Below are 13,533 nucleotides of genomic sequence, written 5' to 3' on the forward strand. Positions count from 1 at the left end.
GTGAGAGCTTGTGATGGGCTAAGTTGGGACACCCCTGCAGGGATATGATCTTTCGAAAGCCGTGCCTGCGGTTATGGGCAGATGGGAATTTGTTAACGCCCGGTTGTAGAAAACTTGAAGTTGATCTTAACTAAAATACATCAACCGTGTGTGTTACCGTGATGGTCTCTTTCCGGCGGAGTCCGGGAAGTGAACACGGTGTTGGAGTTATGCTTGACGTAGGTTGTTCTAGGATCACTTCTTGATCATAGTTTCTCGATCGTGCTTTGCCTTCTCTTCTCGCTCTCATTTGCATATGTTAGCCACCATATATGCTAGTAGCTTGCTGCAGCTCCACCTCATACCTTTACCTTACCCATAAGCTTAAATAGTCTTGATCGCGAGGGTGTGAGATTGCTGAGTCCCCGTGACTCACAGATACTTCCATAACCAACTTGCAGGTGCCGTTGAACCGTGCCGGTGATGCAACTGAGCTCAGGAGGAGCTTGATGAAGATCTTGTCCTTTGTGTTGTTTCGTTTCAGTCGATCAGTAGTGGAGCCCAGTTGGGGTCGATCGGGGACCTTGTCGCATTTGGGGTTCTTCTTTTATTTTGGTTCCATAGTCGGACCTTGATTATATTTGGATGTTGTAATGCTTTATCCATGTAATTGTGTGAACTGGCGATTGTAAGCCAACTATGTATCTCTTTCCCTTATGTATTACATGGGTTGTGTGAAGATTACCTCACTTGCGACATTGCTTTCAATGCGGTTATGCCTCTAAGTCGTGCTTCGACACGTGGGAGATATAGCCACATCGAGGGCGTTACAGCCAGATATACTCTTGAGATTCGATGTTTGGTTGGTGGTCTCTGGGCTATGTGTTTTCGCTTTGATTTGATGGAATTTTGGGGTTATGCCTATTTGCCATGGTGTGCAGATGTTATAGTTCTTGCATTGGGAGTGGTGCCATCTGACTTTTTATTAGGGGCAATGTCTCACGATTTTGTCTATTGTTACGGAAAAAGGCTTTCGCCCCGCTTTATATATAAAGCACCGATCGACAAGCACCCAGTACGAACGCACGCCACCACAACACACGCACACACCCAAGGCAAGATACATAGGCGCTGAGTGCAACTATGATAACCCACAAGTATAGAGGATCAATTGTAGCCTCTTTCGATAAGTAAGAGTGTCGAACCCAACGATGAGCTAAAGGTAGAACAAATATTCCCTCATGTTCTATCGACCGCTGATACAACTCTACGCACGCTTAACGTTCGCTTTACCTAAAACAAGTATGAAACTAGAAGTACTTTGTAGGTGTAACAGGATAGGTTTGCAAGAATATAAAGAGCACGTAAATAAAAACCAAGGGCTGTTTTAGGTAAAGAAGCAATAAAGTTAGTATAGCGAGTGTGGAAAAGTGGTGGTAGGAGTTGCGAAATTGTCCCTAAGCAATTGACTACTTTACTAGACCGATAGCAAGTTTTATGTGAGAGAGGCCACTGCTAACATGTCATCCCTGACTTGAAATTCTATGCACTTATGATTGGAACTATTAGCAAGCATCTGCAACTACTAACGTTCATTAAGGTAAAACCCAACCATAACATTAGGATATATTGGTCCCCCTTCAATCCCATATGCATCTCTATGCTAGGTTGAAGCTTCTGTCACTCTTTCCCTCCAATACATAGTCCTATCAACATACAACTGACCCTATGGTGTGATCCACGCGTGCGCTCATATGATGGGCACCAAAGGACAGCAACATAACCACAAGCAAATTAAACCAATCATAGCAATTCACCAATTACCGATAGGACAACGAAAATCTACTCAGACATCATAGGATGGCAACACATCATTGAATAATAATATGAAGCATAAAGCACCATGTTCAAGTAGAGAGTACATCGGGTTGCGGGAGAGTGGACCGCTGTAGATAGATGGGGGAAGGTGATGAAGATGTTGGTGAAGATGACGGAGGTGTTGGTGTAGATCGCCGTCACACGATGATGGCCCCGGCGGCTTTCTAGTGCCACCGGGAGAGAGGGGGAGAGGGCCCCCCTTCTTCTTCTTCTTCTTCCTTGACCTTCTCCCTAGATGGGAGAAGGGTTTCCCCTCTGGTCCATGGCCTCCATGGCGGCGGAGGGGCGAGAGCCCCTCCGAGATTGGATCTGTCTCTCTGTCTCTCTCTGTTTAGGCGTTCCAGATTCTGGCCTTTCACCGTTTCTTAAATTCCCGGAGATCCGTAACTCCGATTGGGCTGAAATTTTATCATGATTTGTATCTGGATATTAGCTTTCTTGCGGCGAAAGAAGGTCACCAACTGCCTTACGGGGTGGCCACGAGGGCCCAGGGCGCGCCTGACCCCCTGGGGCGCCCCCTGCCTCGTGGCCCCCTCGGGCATCGTCTCGCGTTGATTCTTCTTCCCAAAAATCACATATATTCCAAAAAAATCTCCGTCAGTTTTTATCATGTTTGGACTCTGTTTGATATGGATTTTCTGCGAAACAAATAACATGCAACAAACAGGAACTGACACTCGGCACTGGATCAATATGTTAGTCCCAAAAATAGTATATAAAGTTGCCAAAAATATATGAAAGTTGTATAATATTGGCATGGAACAATAAAAAATTATTGATACGACGGAGACGTATCAGCATCCCCAAGCTTAATTCCTGCTCGTCCTCGAGTAGGTAAATGATAAAAAAGATAATTTTTGATGTGGAATGCTACCTAGCTTAATCTTGATCATGTAATCTAATCATGGCATGAATATTAAGACACGAGTGATTCAAAGCAATAGTCTGTCATTTGACATTAAGACAATAATACTTCAAGCATACTAATAAAGCAATCATGTCTTTTCAAAATAACATGGCCAAAGAAAGTTATCCCTACAAAATCATATGGTCTGGCTATGCTCCATCTTCACCACACAAAATATTCAAATCATGCACAACCCCGATGATAAGCCAAGCAATTGTTTCATACTTTTGACGTTCTCAAACCTTTTCAACTTTCACGCAATACATGAGTATGAGCCATGGATATAGCACTATAGGTGGAATAGAATATGATGGTGGAGGTTGTGTGTAGAAGACAAAAAGGAAGAAAGTCTCACATCGACGCGGCTAATCAATGGGCTATGGAGGTGCCCATCAACTGATGTCAATGTGGGTTGTAGGGATTGCCATGCAACGGATGCACTAAGAGCTATAAGTGTATGAAATCTCAAACTGAAAACTAAGTGGGTGTGCATCCAACTTGCTTGCTCATGAAGACCTAGGGCATTTGAGGAAGCCCATCGTTGGAATATACAAGCCAAGTTCTATAATGAAAATTCCCACTAGTATATAAAGTGATAACTCAAGAGACTCTCTATATGAAGAACATGGTGCTACTCTGAAGCACAAGTGTGGTAAAAGGATAGTAACATTGTCCCTTCTCTCTTTGCTCTCGTTTTTTAATTTTTTTTCTCTTTATTTATTTATTTTCTTTTTTAGGCTTATTTGGCCTCTCTCTCTTTTTGGGGGGCTTCTTTGGCCATTTTTATTTTGATAACCTCACATGGGACAATGTTCTAATAATGATGATGATCACATTTTTATTTACTTACAACTCGATACTAGAACAAAATATGACTCTATATGAATGCCTCCGGCGGTGTACCGGGATATGCAATGATCTACCATAGCAATGAAATAAAAAACGGGCAAGCCATGAAAACATCATGCTAGCTATCCTACGATCATGCAAAGTAATATGACAATAAATGCTCAAGTCATGTCTATGATGATGATGGAAGTTGCATGGCAATATATCTCGGAATGGCTATGGAAATGCCATGATAGGTAGGTATGTGGCTGTTTTGAGGAGGATATAAGGAGGTTTATGTGTGATAGAGCATATCATGTCACGGGGTTTGGATGCACCGGCGAAGTTTGCACCGACTCTCAAGGTGAGAAAGGGCAATGCCTGGTACCAAAGAGGCTAGCAATGATGGAAGGGTGAGAGTGCGTATGATCCATGGACTCAACATTAGTCATAAAGAACTCACATACTTATTGCAAAAATCTATTAGTCATTGAAACAAAGTACTATGCGCATACTCCTAGGGGGATAGATTGGTAGGAAAAGACCATCGCTCGTCCCCGACCACCACTCATAAGGAAGACAATCAATAAATACCTCATGCTCCAACTTCGTTACATAACGGTTCATCATACGTGCATGCTACGGGAATCACAAACTTCAACACAAGTATTTCTACAATCCACAACTACCCACTAGCATGACTCTAATATCACCATCTTTATATCGCAAAACTATTGCAAGGAATCAAACATATCATATTCAATGATCTACAAGTTTTTTTGTAGGATTTTATGACTAACCATGTGAATGACCAATTCCTGTCATCTCTCTAAATAGATATAAGTGAAGCAAGAGAATTTAGTTCTTTCTACAAAAGATATGCCCACACTCTAACAAATATAAGTGAAGCAAAAGAGCATTCTACAAATGGCAGTTTTCTATGTGAAGAGAAAGAGGCAATCCAAACTTCAAATGATATAAGTGAAGCACATGGAGCATTCTATAAAGCCATACTCAAAAGATATAAGTGAAGTGCAAAGAGAATTCTACAAATCAACCAAGGACTATCTCATACCAGCATGGTGCATAAAAGAAAAGTTAAAACTAAATGCAAAAGACGCTCCAAGATTTGCACATATCGCATGAACGAAACGAATCCAAAAACATACCGATACTTGTTGAAGAAAGATGGGATGCATTCCGGGGCATCCCCAAGCTTAGACGCTTGAGTCTCCTTGAATATTTACTTGGGGTGCCTTGGGCATACCCAATATTGAGCTCTTGCCTCTCCTCCTTATCCTCTTATCGAGACATACCCGATCTTCAAACACTTCATCCACACAAAACTCAACAGAAAACTCGGTAAGATCCGTTAGTATAATAAAGCAAATCACTACTCTAAGTACTTTTGCAAACCAATTCATATTTTTTTTGCATTGTAGGTACTGTAATATAACTTTTCATTGGCTTAATCCATTGATAGAAATCGATAGTTTCATCAAAACAAGCAAACTATGCATCAAAAAACAGAATTTGTCTTAAATAGGACAGTCTGTAGTAATCTGAACATTCACCATAATTCTGGTACTCCAAAAATTCTGAAACAATTAGGAAAAATAAACAATTTGTATAGAAGGACAGTGCAAAAAGTTTCAGAACCGTTTGACGTTTCAGTAAAAATGTAAAATCGCGCACTATAGCCAAAGTTTATGTTTTGCACCGCACAAACCAACAAGCAACGTAAACATCCTAAAGGCAAATCTTGGCACATTATTTTTATTTTTAAACTTTATAAAAGCACACAACAGAAACAAATGACTCTCTAAAACTTTCGGGTTGTCTCCCTGGCAGCGCTTTCTTTAAAGCCATTAAGCTAGGCATATAGTGCTCAAGTAATGGATCCACCCGGATCCCAAGGTATATCAAAGCCAATTTTAATTAACAATGATTTGTGATTTTGTAGTGAGCACAAAGTAACATATATCATGTAACAACGAAGTCTAACTCTCTTCCTATGCATCGGCATGTCATAAAAGAACAATTCATGCACACATAGTAAAGGCCAATGCATAGTATAAACAGTTTCTTGCAATTTTATCGTGTGGGAAACATAGAGAGGTGGAGATATAGTTCCTCTCTCATAATAATTGCAAGTAGGAGCAGCAAGCACATGCATATTATATCTATCAAAATCATCATGTGTAGTAGTAAAACGCAACCCATCAATATAATCCTTAATAAGGGCAAACTTCTCCAATATAGTGTAGTCGGGAGAATTCAAAAAGATAATAGGACTATCATGCGTGGGTGCAATAGCAATAATTTCATGTTTAACATAAGGAACTATAGCAAGTTCATCTCCATAAGCATAATTCATATTGGCATCTTGGCCACAAGCATAGCAAGTATCATCAAAAAGGGATATTTCAAAAGAATCAACGGGATCATAACAATCACCATAGCATTCATCCTTCGGTAAGAACGAAGGGACATTAAATAATGTATGAGTTGGAGAGTTACTCTCATTAGAAGGTGGGCACGGGTAGCTAATCCGATCTTCCTCCTTTTGTTCTTCGCTCTCCTCATCATCTTTTTCATCCAATGAGCTCACAGTTTCATCAATTTCTTCTTTCATAGACTCCTGCAAAATATTAGTCTCTTCTCGGACAGCGGAAACTTTCTCAATAAATTCATCAATATCATAATTGTATTTATAGTTCTCATAGCAATATTTAAGGATAGACAAATTTTCAGGTCTATAAACTGAATCATCAAAATCTTCAAACTCTTTAAACAAAGATTCAATTTCACAAGCACCCTTAAAAGCAACAAATTCTTCTATTCGTTCCACATCATAGTAATCATATATACCATTAGAATAAGAAGCTAAGGTTTCATTATCATTAAATTTGCATGAAAAGGGAAGGTGTGGAGCTTTCATCCTAGAGCAACAAGTATAATCATATCTCAAGCATAGTTGCCAAGCATACCAATGCAATATATAAATTTGATCCCATAATAGTTTCCCTTTTTGAGTCAAGCGATAATTCCTAAAGTATTCATGTTGATCCAACGTGTCTCCCACTATATAATTGAATGGGGTTTTCTCAGGATTATTAAAGTAGTGCATAATATCTTTCACATAATGAGAATCGAGGGTTTTAGGAGGTTCCCCATCTCCATGAGTAGCAAGTAAACCTATTTTTTTGGTATTTCGTGTTCCATACCATAACTAAAGATAGAGAACAACTTAGAACATCAAAAAATTACTTAGTGATAAAGCAACCAAGCACACACGAGAATATTCACCCCACGCTATAACTCCCCGGCAACGGCGCCAGAAAAAGGTCTTGATAACCCACAAGTATATGGAATCAATTGTAGCCTCTTTCGATAAGTAAGAGTGTCGAACCCAACGAGGAGCTAAAGGTAGAACAAATATTCCCTCAAGTTCTATCGACCACTGATACAACTCTACGCACGCTTAATGTTCGCTTTACCTAGAACAAGTATGAAACTAGAAGTACTTTGTAGGTGTAACGGGATAGGTTTGCAAGAATATAAAGAGCACGTAAATAAAAACCAGGGGCTGTTTTAGGTAAAGAAGCAATAAAGTTAGTATAGCGAGTGTGGAAAAGTGGTGGTAGGAGTTGCGAAATTGTCCCTAAGCAATTGACTACTTTACTAGACCGATAGCAAGTTTTATGTGGGAGAGGCCACTGCTAGCATGTCATCCCTGATTTGGAATTCTATGCATTTATGATTGGAACTATTATCAACCATCCGCAACTACTAACGTTCATTAAGGTAAAACCCAACCATAACATTAAGATATATTGGTCCCCCTTCAATCCCGTATGCATCAATTTCTATGCTAGGTTGAAGCTTCTGTCACTCTTTCCCTCCAATACATAGTCCTATCAACATACAACTAACCCTATGGTGTGAGTGTTGGGGAACGTAGTAATTTAAAAAAAATCCTACGCACACGCAAGATCATGGTGATGCATATCAATGAGAGGGCAGAGTATCGTCCACATACCCTCATAGACCGTAAGCGGAAGCGTTACGAGAACGTGGTTGATGTAGTCGAACATCTTCACGATCTGACCGATCCAAGTACCGAACGCACGACACCTCCGAGTTCAGCACACGTTCAGATCGATGACGTCCCACGAACTCCGATCTAGCAGAGCTTCACGGGAGAGTTCCGTCAGCACGACGGCGTGATGATGGTGATGATGTTGCTACCGACACAAGGCTTCGCCTAAGCACCGCTACGATATGATCGAGGTGGATTATGGTGGAGGGGGGCACCGCACACGGCTTGGAACAATCAACTTGTGTGTCCATGGGGTGCCCTCCTCCCCCGTATATAAAGGAGTGGAGGAGTGGGAGGGCCAACCCTCTACTATGGCGCGCCCTGGGGAGTCCTACTCCCACCGGGTGTAGGATTCCCTCCTTCCATGTAGTAGGAGTAGGAGAGAAGGAAATGGAAATGAGAAGAGAAGGAAGGAGGGGGCGCCGCCCCTCCCCCTAGTCCAATCCGGACTAGGCCTTGGGGGGCGCGCATCCTCCCCTCTCTCTTTCCCCTAAAGCCCAATAAGGCCCATATACTCTCCGGCGAATTCCCGTAACTCCCCGGTACTCCGATAAATACCCCAACCACTCATAACCTTTCCAATGTCCGAATATAGCCTTCCAATATATCGATCTTTACGTCTCGAACATTTCGAGACTCCTCGTCATGTCCCCGATCTCATCCGGGACTCCGAACAACATTCGGTACATCAAAACACATAGACTCATAATACCGATCGTCACCGAACGTTAAGCGTGCGGATCCTACGGGTTTGAGAACTATGTAGTGATGACCCACAAGTATAGGGGATCTATCGTAGTCCTTTCTATAAGTAAGAGTGTCGAACCCAACGAGGAGTAGAAGGAAATGATAAGCAGTTTTCAGCAAGGTATTCTCTGCAAGTACTGAAATAAGTGGTAATAGATAGTTTTGTGATAGGATAAATTGTAGCGAGCAACAAGTAACAAAAGTAAATAAAGTGCAGCAAGATGGCCCAATCCTTTTGTAGCAAAGGACAAGCAGGAACAAACTCTTATAATAGGAAAAGCGCTCTCGAGGACACATGGGAATATCGTCAAGCTAGTTTTCATCACGTTCATATGATTCGCGTTCGATACTTTGATAATTTGATATGTGGGTGGACCGGTGCTTGGGTGCTGTTCTTACTTGAACAAACATCCCACTTATGATTAATCTCTATTGCAAGCATCCGCAACTACAATAAAAGTATTAAGGTAAACCTAACCATAGCATGAAACATATGGATCCAAATCAGCCCCTTATGAAGCAACACATAAACTTGGGTTTAAGCTTCTGTCACTCTAGCAACCCATCATCTACTTATTACTTCCCAATGCCTTCCTCTAGGCCCAAATAATGGTGAAGTGTTATGTAGTCGACGTTCACATAACACCACTAGAGGCTAGACAACATACATCTTATCAAAATATCAAACGAATACCAAATTCACATGACTACTCATAGCAAGACTTCTCCCTTGTCCTCTGGAACGAACGTAATTAATCACAAAGCATATTCATGTTCATAATCAGAGGGGTAATAATATGCATATAGGATCTGAACATATGATCTTCCACCAATTAAACCAACTAGCATCAACTACAAGGAGTAATCAACACTACTAGCAACCTACTAGCACCAATCCTGGACTTTGAGACAAGAATTGGATACAAGAGATGAACTAGGGTTTGGAGATGAGATGGTGATGGTGAAGATGTTGATGGAGATTGCCCTCTCCCGATGAGAGGAGCGTTGGTGATGACGATGGTGATGATTTCCCCCTCCCGGAGGGAAGTATCCCCGGCAGAACAGCTCTGCCGGAGCTCTAGATTGGATCCGCCAAGGTTCCGCCTCGTGGTGGCGGAGTCTCATCCCAAAAAGTTCCTTCTTATTTTTTTCTCATAGAAAGACCTCATATAGGAGAAGATGGACATCGGAGAGCCACCAGGGGGCCCACGAGGTAGGGGGGCGCGCCCTAGGGGGGGGGCGCCCCCCACCCTCGTGAGCAGGGTGTGGGCCCCCTGGCCTTCATCTTTGGCGAGGATTTTTCTTTATTTATTTTAAGACGTTCTGTGGAGTTTCAGGACTTTTGGAGTTGCGCAGAATAGGTCTCTAATATTTGCTCCTTTTCCAGCCCAGAATTCTAGCTGCCGGCATTCTCCCTCCTTATGTAAACCTTGTAAAATAAGAGAGAATAGCCATAAGTATTGTGACATAAAGTGAAATAACAGCCCATAATGCAATAAATATTGATATAAAAGCATGATGCAAAATGGACGTATCAACTCCCCCAAGCTTAGACCTCGCTTGTCCTCAAGCGAAAAGCCGATAACAATAAATTTGTCCTCATGTTTAGAGGTAGAGGCGTCGATAAAAATAAAATACGGACATGAAGGCATCATGATTATTCTCATAACAGCAACATATATAGATTTTGTCATATGATTACTTATGTTCAAGTGATGATCTATTCACAATGCAAAGTATAAATCATAAACCTTATTGGGCTCCGACAAACTATAATCTCAGTCATTGAAGCAATTGTAATTTATCATAACATCAGAAAGAGTCTATGTCAGAGCTAAAAAGCAATTCCACATGCTCAACTATCATTTAGTCCTCCATAATTGCTAAAACTCACGCGATACTTGTGGTTACGGAGTTTTAATCGGACACAGAGAAAGATAGGGGCTTATAGTTTTGCCCCACAACCTTTTACCTCAAGGGTAATGTCAACAATAATGGTTCATGCTCCCCTACATCCAATTAGATATATATATATATATCATGTTCTTTCCAACATGCTGAGCTTGCCAAAGGATAAAATGAAAAAGAAAAGGTGAAGATCACCATGACTCTTGCATAAGGTAGAAGGTAATAATAAAGGATAGGCCCTTCGCAGAGGGAAGCAGAGGTTTCCATGCGCTTTTATGGTTGGATATATAAAATCTCAATGTGAAAAAACGTCACTTTATATTGCCCCTTGTGATATGAACCTTTATTATGTAGTCCGTCGCTTTTATTACTTCCACATCACAAGATCATATAAAGCTTATTTCTCCCACACCAATCAATCATACATATTTAGAGCAATTTTTATTGCTTTGCACTGATGACAACTTACTTGAAGGATCTTACTCAATCCATAGGTAGATATGGTGGACTCTCATGGCAAAACTGGTTTAGGGATTTTGGAAGCACAAGTAGTATTTCTACTTAGTGCTGAGAATTTGGCTAGCATGAGGGGTAAAGGCAAGCTCAACAAGTTATAGGATCCATGGCAACATACTTTATCTCAGATATAAGAAAGACATAACTCATTACGTTGTCTTCCTTGTCCAACACCCACTCTTTAGCATGTCATATTTTAATGAGTGCTCCCATTCATAAAAGATGTCAATGATAATATATCTATATGTGAAATCCTCTCTTTCCTTATTACTTCCTATTAATTGCAACAATGACCAAAGCTATGTCTGCCAACTCCCAACAACTTTTAATCATCATACTCTTTCTATGTGAAGTCATTACTCTCAATAAGATCAATATGAACTTTTTGTTTCTTTTTATTCTTTTTATTTTTTCTTTTATTCACCCAAGATCATGGCAAAATAATCAAGCCCTTGACTCAACACTAATCTTTATTATATATAACTCACGGACTCGATTACAAAGAAAGATCACAAAGCAAACTCAAAACTAGATCATGCCATAAACTTTATTCTACTAGATCAAGATACTACTAATAGGATCGAACTGAGAAAAAACGGTAAAGATAGGAGTTGTGATTGTGATACGATACCGGGGCACCTCCCCCAAGCTTGGCAGTTGCCAAGGGGAGTGCCCATACCCATGTGATTATGTTTCCTTTGTCGGTGAAGAAGGTGGAGGCCACGGATAATCGCACATCGAGCGTAAGAGGTCCTCCAGCTTGCGAATAATGCCCTTGAGTGTAACAATATGCTCCTCCAACAAAATATTTTCTTGTGTGAGATATTTGTTTTGTATACGAGCTAACTCAATCATCTTGAAAGCTTCGATCTCAGTTGGGGTAAGAAGGTTATGATCAGGTTGAAGGATGTCTTTTGCTGCCGGAGCTTGATCCTCCGTGGCCTTCTTGATCCTTTCATCCTTGTTGACCCTCGTGGGTTCTTCCCTCTTCAGATCTATCTTCATTAGCCAAGCATCGTTGTCACCATTGTTGGAGGAGGGAGACGACATGATGCCTAGCCTGGAAAACCCTGACAGAAAACAGCTGGAAACAAGAACAGAGGAGGTTTGCGTGATACGGGAGTCAAAACCCTCGGGAGGTTATATAATGAATTTTTACCGACCAAAATACGTATCATGCAAGAAAACAGAGTCCGGAAGGCACACGAGGTCCTCACGAGGTAGGGGGGCGCGCCCAGGGGGTAGGGCGCGCCCACCACCCTCGTGTCCTTCCCGGGCTGCTACTTATTTTTCTATTGTTCTAAATATTCCAAAACGGAGAAATATTACCTTAAAAATTGTTTTAGAGTCGGTTTACTTACCGTACCACATACCTATTCCTTTTTGGAGTCTGAAACATTCCGGAAAGTGTCTCCTATGTATTCCTCCGGGGTTACGGTTTCAATAATATTGGTTTCAACATTTATGGGATTACCTGAGATATAATGTTTGACTCTTTGACCGTTTACCACTTTCGGATTCGTGCCCTCGAAGTTGTTGATCTTTATGGCACCGGAACGATAGACCTCTTCGATAACATAAGGGCCTTCCCATTTAGAGAGAAGTTTGCCTGCAAAAAATCTTAAACGAGAGTTGTATAGCAATACATAATCACCTACATTAAACTCATGCCTTTGTATCCTTTTGTCATCCCATCTTTTAACTTTTTCTTTAAACAACTTGGCATTTTCATAAGCTTGGGTTCTCCATTCATCAAGTGAGCTAATATCAAATAACCTCTTCTCACTGGCAAGTTTAAAATCATAGTTGAGCTCTTTAATGGCCCAATATGCCTTATGTTCTAGTTCGAGAGGTAAGTGACATGCTTTTCCATAAACCATTTTATACGGAGACATACCCATATGATTTTTGTATGCAGTTCTATAAGCCCATAATGCATCATCAAGTTTCTTAGACCAATTCTTTCTGGACCTATTAACAGTCTTCTGCAAAATTAATTTGAGCTCTCTATTTCTCAACTCTACTTGACCACTAGACTGAGGGTGATAAGGAGATGCAATTCTATGATTAACATCATATTTAGCAAGCATTTTACGGAAAGCACCATGAATAAAGTGTGAACCACCATCAGTCATTAAATATCTAGGGACTCCAAACCTCGGGAAAATAACTTCCTTCAGCATTTTAATAGAAGTGTTATGATCATCACTACTAGTTGGAATGGCTTCTACCCACTTAGTAACGTAATCAACAGCAACTAGAATATGTGTGTATCCATTAGAGGCAGAAAAAGGTCCCATATAATCAAAGCCCCAAACATCAAACGATTCAATAATAAGAGAATAATTCATAGGCATTTCTTGACGTCTACTAATATTACCAATTCTTTGACATTCATCACAAGACAAGACAAACTTACGGGCGTCCTTGAAGAGAGTAGGCCAATAAAAACCAGATTGCAATACCTTATGTGCAGTTCTATCTCCAGCGTGGTGTCCTCCATAAGACTCGGAATGACACTTGCATAGGATCTGTTCCTGTTCATGCTCAGGTACACAACGTCTAATAACACCATCTACTCCTTCTTTATAAAGATGTGGGTCATCCCAAAAGTAATGTCTTAAATCATAGAAAAACCTTTTCTTTTGCTGGTATGTGAAGCTAGGTG

The sequence above is a fragment of the Triticum urartu genome, chromosome 3A (genome assembly GCF_056163025.1).
Source record: "Triticum urartu cultivar PI428250 chromosome 3A, HENAU_Tu73, whole genome shotgun sequence".
NCBI lineage: Eukaryota > Viridiplantae > Streptophyta > Magnoliopsida > Poales > Poaceae > Triticum > Triticum urartu.